Consider the following 7,166-nt stretch of genomic DNA (forward strand, 5'->3'; position numbering starts at 1 on the left):
CAGAGCCTTGAGAATGACGAACCGTGCATGCTTATCCTTGATTTGATCTGTCATGTGAAAAGGGAGATTTCTTTGCACCAGTATGGCCACCATCTGCTTTTGGAGTTAAAGGCAAACGAATACCCTATTGTATCCCCCCTGCTGTAACTTCAGAAGTTCCCCATCAGTTAAATGTGTCTCTTGCAACAACGCAATGTCACCCCCTTTCCTTCCTAAGATTTGAGAGCATCTTCTTCCTTTTAATGGGGAAATGGCTCCCATTTAGATTCCAGATGCACCACCTGAACAGATCACTACCCATGATCGCACAATACAGCCGGCAGTCCCCTGAAGAAGAAGCCCATTCAATGTGTGACAAGTGGAGAAAAAAAACTTTATCAAATCTAAAGAATGTTCCTACAAACACAAATCAAAACTACCATAACTAAAAAACTAACCTCTACTCCTAACTTGAACAAATAAACACAAATCCTCAGAGATCTCCCCTCTTGCCCATAGAGGCCATTCACTCCCAACCTCACAACCATCCTAGCAACTTCCAATTAAGACCACACCCCAAACCCAAGCAATGAAAAAAACAAGTTATTTACACTCCTACAAGTTAACAATGGACGTCCGCCCCCTCCCACTCCTGATCTCAACCCCACATATCTTTATATCAAAGGAGTAACCACCCCTCATCCAGCAAAACAGAACAATAAAATAACTAATAACCACCAGATATAATATAAAACATACTAGATTTTACACCAAAGCAACACCAAGCCTATAAGGCCCGAGACCCCAAAAGGGATAAGAACAAAGAGAGAGAAGATTTTTAAAAATTAATATTATGCCATTGTCCGCACTCATCTTTTCCTCCTTTCCTCTCAGCCAAAGTCTATCATTTCAGCGAGTTCAAAAATTCTTGTAATTTTTCTGCTGAGTCAAAGTTGTTGACAGTTCCCCATAATTGAAACGTAGTACTGCCAGGTACATCAGAGAATATTGAATGTTTAAACCTCTTCATTTTTTTCTTTAAATCATCAAAGATCTTTCTTGTCTTAATAATGGCCCCAGAATAGTCATGAAGAAACACTATCTTCGAACCTTTATAAGCCAAAGCCTGTGGATCTTCTCCCAGTCTTCTGGCTGTTTCTATTATTAATTGCTTTTCTTTGTAATATTGGAGTCGCACTAGGACCGGGAGGAGGCGCTGGGCCGACCCGGACCTGATCATTGCGATCCAGTAAGCCTGCTCCACACTCACCCAGCCCAACACAACCTCCAGCCCCAGCAACTCTGGAAGCCACCTCTTCAGAAAAGTTGCAAGATTTTCACCTTCTTCACGCTCCGGTAAGCCCAAGATCCATATTTTTTTTCTCTGACCTCAATTTTCAAGGTCTACTTGTTCCTGCAGGGCCTGATCCTGGCCTTCCCAAGGTTCTGACCTGTTCCTCGGAACTCTCTGTCGTGGTCTCCAAGGCCACAGTCTTCTGTGCCACTGCTTCCACGTGCTGATCCAAAGCCTGGATCTCCTGCTCATGTTTTGTCACCATGGCAGTAATTGGTTCCACCGATCCCTCAATTTTTTCACGGAGTTTTGCGAACTATGTTAGTAAATGCTGTTGCTACACTGAACCTAAGGACGCCCCCACGGGAGTCGAAGTAACGGCTGCAGGTGTGCCTGACATAGTAGGGAAGTGCCCTGCCTGCTGTGCTCCCTTTGCTTCCTTTCCCTTGGAAGTCTTCACTTCAGCTCTAGATCTGGCAAGTCTGAATTTAAAAGGGCTCTAGGCATTCTACCTACTTTACATTACAAACTTTCCTCAGGGATGGCGAATGGGGAGGAGTGGTGGTGTTAGGAGCCCACCTTGCCTGATGTATGGCACAGAGGGTGAAAGTGAGGACTGTAAATGCTAGAGATTAGAGTCAAGAGTGTGATGCAGGAATAGCACAGCATGTCGGGCAGCATCTGGGGAGCAGGAAAATCAACAATTCAGGCAAAAGCCCTTCATCGGGAATGAGGCTGGGAGCCTCGGGGGTGGAGACATAAATTAGAGGGGAGTGGTGTTGGGGAAAAGGTAGCTAAGAGTGCAATAGGTGGATGCAGGTGGGGGTAAAGGTGATAGGTCGGGGGGTGGAGCAGATAGGTGAGAAGGAAGATGGACAGATGGGACAGGTCAAGAGGAGGTGCTGAGTTGGAAGGTTGGAACTGGGATAAGGTGGCAGGGGGAGGGAAATGAGAAAACTGGTGAAATCCACATTAATGCCCTAGAGTTGAAGCAGAAGATGAGACGTTCTTCTTCCAGCCATCGGGTGGAAAGGGAGTGGCGATGGAGGAGGCCCAGGGCCCGCATGTCCTTGGCAAAATGGGAGGGGGGGTGGGGGGGTGAAGTGTTCGGCCACGGGTTGGTGGAGTTGATTGGTGCGGGTGTCCCGGAGATGTTCTCTAAAGCGCTCTGCGAGTAAGTGTCCTGTTTCCCCAATGTAGAGGAGACCACAGAGGAGATCGCATTGGGAGCAACGGATACAGTCAATGACATGTGTAGAAGTGCAGATGAAATTTGATGGATGTGGAAGGCTCCTTTGGGACTTTGGATGGAGGTGAGGTGGGAGGTATGGGCGCAGGTTTTGCAATTCCTGCGGTGGCAGGGGAAGGTGCCGAGAGGAGAGGGTGGGTTGTTAGGGGGCGTAGATCTGACGAGGGAGTCACAGCGGGAACGGTCTTTACGGAAAGCAGATAGGGATGGGGAGGAAAATATATCTCTGGCACAGAGCCTAACACAGCATACTGTTCAGACTGCTGCCATCTTGAATCCACTTGTCTCTCAGTTTAAAGTTGATGTAGAAGCCCAGAATCCACAATCCTGACTCACTGACTGGGTCCTGACATTAACTTCAAGCTCTCGCTCTCGAACAATATTTTGTTTTACTGCACTACAATGGCCACCAGCTGAGATAGAAATCAGGATTTATTACTTTAAATTTAAACCATGTTGAACAAGTGAGGAGACAGCGAATATGGTTCGAGTACAACACAGTGAACAGATGTAAACAGCAAACTAAGACAGATTGAAGGTCAGGTCTGTTCTTGAGGCTGGGGAGAAGGCTGTAAAGCAGGTTGACTTGTAACTTGTGACCTTACCCTGGTTAGATTAAAGTTGTAGTAAGCTAGACAGACTGTGAACGATTATTACTTTGCACAGAAACAAGAATTTTAATGTTCATTTCTCCTGTGGCTCTGCTCTTTAATCAATGAGGTGTACAACCAAGTCAGGATCATGGGAAATGTCCAGCCCCATTCTTACTAAATATTTACTGGCTGTTTGGGGTTAGAATTCTACAAACACTTCCTCAAAAACTGCAATCAAGTTAGTCATGCATGTTCTTAATTTAACAAGCCTGTGTCTTTCGAAATGACGTTTTATTCTGTCTTTCAGAAATCTTTCCAACAATTTTCCCACTGTGAAGGCTAAACCACTGACCTGTAAATACTGTCTACCCTTCTCCCATTTTTAAAGAACAGTACAATGTTCACTGTCTGCTTGCTCTCTGAGGACAGTTAGCTCAGTTGGCTAAATAGCTGCTTTGTAATAGCATGGGCTCAATTCCTGCACTGGGCTGAGATCCCTCCCTCTCTCCTCACCCAGCTGCCTCTTCCTCTCCATGGAAAAATAGCTTGATGGGGTGATGGTGACTTGACCAGTTTTTTTGGATCATGCCTGTATCAAGAGAGGATTAGAAAGTGATAGGATGGATAGTCGGGGTCTTGTTCCCTAGGGGAGAAATGTCAATTACTGGGAGACATAGATTTAAGGTAAAAGGGGGTAAGTTTAAAGCAGATGTGAGAGGATGGTAAGTACCTGGAATGCACTACCAAAGGTGGTGGTGAAGATGGATACAATAGCAACATTGAAGAGGCATCTTGACAGAGATTGGAATAAGCGGGAATAAGGGAAATATTTTTAGTTTAGAAGAGCACCATGTGTAGGTAAAGTCTTAGAACAAAACAAAGAACAATGCAGCACAGGAACAGGCCCGTCAGCCCTCCAAGCCTGCACTGCCATATTTTACCCTTCCAGACTAAAACTATCTTCACTTACAGGATCCATATCCCTTTATTTCCTTCCTGTTCATGTATTCATCCAGGTGCTTCTTGAATGCTGCTATTGTGTCTGCTTCCACCACCTCCTCTAGCAGTGTGCTCCAGGCACTCCCCAACCTTTGTGTGAAAAGGATGGGTTGAAGGGCTGGTTCAATGCACAGAACAGGCTCTTCCGCCCACGATGTTGTGCCGAGGATTAATCCTAATGTTAAAATAACTTAACCTACGCACCCGTCAATTCACTGCTGTCCATGTGCATGTCCAGCAGTCTCTGCGTAAAGAACCTCCCTCTGATGTCCCCTCTGTACCATTCTCCTAATATCTTAAAACTATGACCCCTCGTGCCAGTCAATCCTGTCCTGGGGAAAAGTCTCTGGCTATTGACTCGATCTATGCCTCTCATTACCTTGTATACTTCGATCAGGCCACCTCTCTACCTCCTTCTCTCCAGAGAGAAAAGTCCAAACTTAGTCAACCTCTCTTCATAAGACAAGCCCTCCAGTCCAGGCAGCATCCTGGTAAACCTTCTTTGCACCCTCTCCAAAGCCTCTGTATCTTTCCTATAGTACGACAACCAGAACTGGTCACAATATTCTAAGTGTGGTCTCACCAGGGACTTGTTGAGTTGCAGCAAAACCTCGCAGCTCTTAAACTCGATCACCCTGTTAATGAAGGCCAAAATACCATATGCTTTCTTGAACAAGTGAATGGTCACTCAGTGTACTGTGATCTGTTGTCTATTTGGAAAGTCATTGGCTCATTGCTTTGAGATTGGATTTTTCATTATTTTGCTTAGGGTTTAGCTTCTTAACCAATCACTATTGTCTTCCTGACATAAGCCCCACCAGGTTCCTGTGCTGTACTATTCTTTGCAAGGACCGGAGCTTCACTCAGAGAGGGCTGAGTGATACTACTCCCTCACCACCAGACGCCTGGAGGAAGAACGCCTCATCTTCCGCCTCGGAACACTTCAACCCCAGGGCATCAATGTGGATTTCAACAGTTTCCTCATTTCCCCTTCCCCCACCTCATCCTAGCTTCTAACCTCCAGTAACTCGATCCCCTGACCTGTCCGGACTTGTCCGACCTGCTCAGCTCCTTTTCCACCTATCCACTCCACCCTCTCCTCCCTGACCTATCACCTTCATCTCCTCCCCCACTGACCTATTGTACTCTATGCCACTCTCTCCCCACCCCCACCCTCCTCTAGCTTATCTCTCCACGCTTCAGGCTCTCTGCCTTTATTCCTGATGAAGGGCTTTTGCCCGAAACGTCGATTTTGCCTGTCCTCGGATGCTGCCTGAATTGCTGTGCTCTTCCAGCACCACTGATCCAGAATCTGGTTTCCAGCATCTGCAGTCATTGTTTTTACCTCCTGATACTAGACACTGTCAGCAATGATAACTTGCTTCATCCATACAAATGACAAATGATCCTGTCCCCACAGTTTGAGGCAGTGTGTCAAGCCCATAAAGGCTCGGGGGGGGGAGGGGGGGAGTTAATTCACACTGTCCAGGTGCTGCTGTGTGGAGTGATACAGGGCTGTGTGCCCTGTGCTCAGTGAGAGATGCATTGGGAATGGGGATCCCACAGCAGGTTGGTGTTGTTGGAGCTACTGCAGGGACTGAGACAGCAGGGCTGTCCCTTTCAGCAACAGTGTAAGGAGCTCTTACACAACCAGAGATACACTGGTCCAGGCACAGGGAGAGACAAACACCCATTTCAAAGACATGTCTCCAGCTCAGAGTTGAACAGTTTGATTCTTCTTCACCTGCAGCTGGTGGGGCTTATGTCAGGAAGTCACTGGTTCATTGGCCACATGGATGTCTTTCCTGGTAATGGAATTAAAAAAATATATGAACAGGGGATTTAGAATCTTCTCAGCTTAGGGGACTGATTTCAAGCTGACTGGCCACAGCCAACGTACTGTGCACAAGTAAATAAAGTTAAAAATCATGTAACACCAGGTTATAGTCTAGCAGTTTAATTTGGAAGCATTAGCTTTCAGAGCGCTGCTCCTTCATCAGGTACCTATAACCTGATGTTGTGTGATTTTTAACTTTGTCCACCCCAGTCCAACACAGGCTCTTCCATATCAAGTAAATAAAGGGTGACTTGGTGACGGGATACCGGCCTCTGTGCAGTTATTTCAAGATGCAAAGTCTAAGTATCAATTCCTGAATTACAATTACAAATTATCCTGTTGTTGACATTAGCCGGACTACATGCTAGTTTTCTGACATGTTTTTATTTTGCTGTCGGGAATCTGGGGTAGCCATCAACACTGTGCTCAAACAATACTGTGAGCTAGTAAGCACTCGCTGTCATCATCAGTCTCCATCTCACATCTTGAGGCTCTCAGGAACCCTCCACAAATCAACACCAAAACTGTGAGCTGAATTAGGCCAATCAGCCCATCAACTCCCTACTCAATTGAGAATGCTACTGTAGAGCCAAAACCTTACTGTACAACATTGTAAAATATGAAAAATATTAATTGCTGTCAAAATAATTGAAACTTGTTGGAGATGAAGCAGAAGAAATATTGTTTTCCTCTCTCTGAGATCTCATCAAACTGGACTGGAACAGAATATGTGTGGAGCTGGGGTGAAAAGCCGCTGAAGAGGAAGTTCAGTTCTTTGATTCCGTGACCGAAAGCAAAGGGGTTATTTCTTTCTGTTGGTAATTGTGAGTAACTTAACAACAACAAAGTTTAATCTGCTTGGCAAATTATCATCAATTTGTCTTGAAGATTAATGATTATCAATCATTTGATTCTTAACTTCAAATTAAAGAGATAGCAAGGTAATATTCCACTAGTGAAGGGACACCATTGGAAGGTATTTGATTAATTGGTGAACCTTGGCTTGCATTTTAATTATCGAATTTGCAGCTTCAGGGAAAATTACAGTCGAAGCAGCAAACAGTCACCTCACATTCTATTCCAGCTGATGACACACTGGTTTATTGACATCGCGTGGGTGCCAACTCCTCCACTACAAATAAATAATCCGGGGGGAGGGGAGAAAAGGAGTGGGGAGAGAAGGGGGAAAGAAGGGGGAGATTGTTTGTGGGGGAG

General features: G+C 45.5%; 1 long non-coding RNA gene across 1 annotated transcript in view; it reads left to right on the forward strand.

The window, feature by feature from the left end:
* Positions 1-844: 844 nt before the first annotated feature.
* Positions 845-7,166, forward strand: part of LOC122555460 — a 22,452-nt gene continuing 16,130 nt past the window's right edge. The window contains exon 1 of the long non-coding RNA XR_006313281.1: positions 845-1,335. This is a non-coding gene — a long non-coding RNA (uncharacterized LOC122555460). The remainder of the gene's footprint in view (positions 1,336-7,166) is intronic.

This window comes from Chiloscyllium plagiosum, chromosome 12, assembly GCF_004010195.1.
Source record: "Chiloscyllium plagiosum isolate BGI_BamShark_2017 chromosome 12, ASM401019v2, whole genome shotgun sequence".
Lineage (NCBI taxonomy): Eukaryota > Metazoa > Chordata > Chondrichthyes > Orectolobiformes > Hemiscylliidae > Chiloscyllium > Chiloscyllium plagiosum.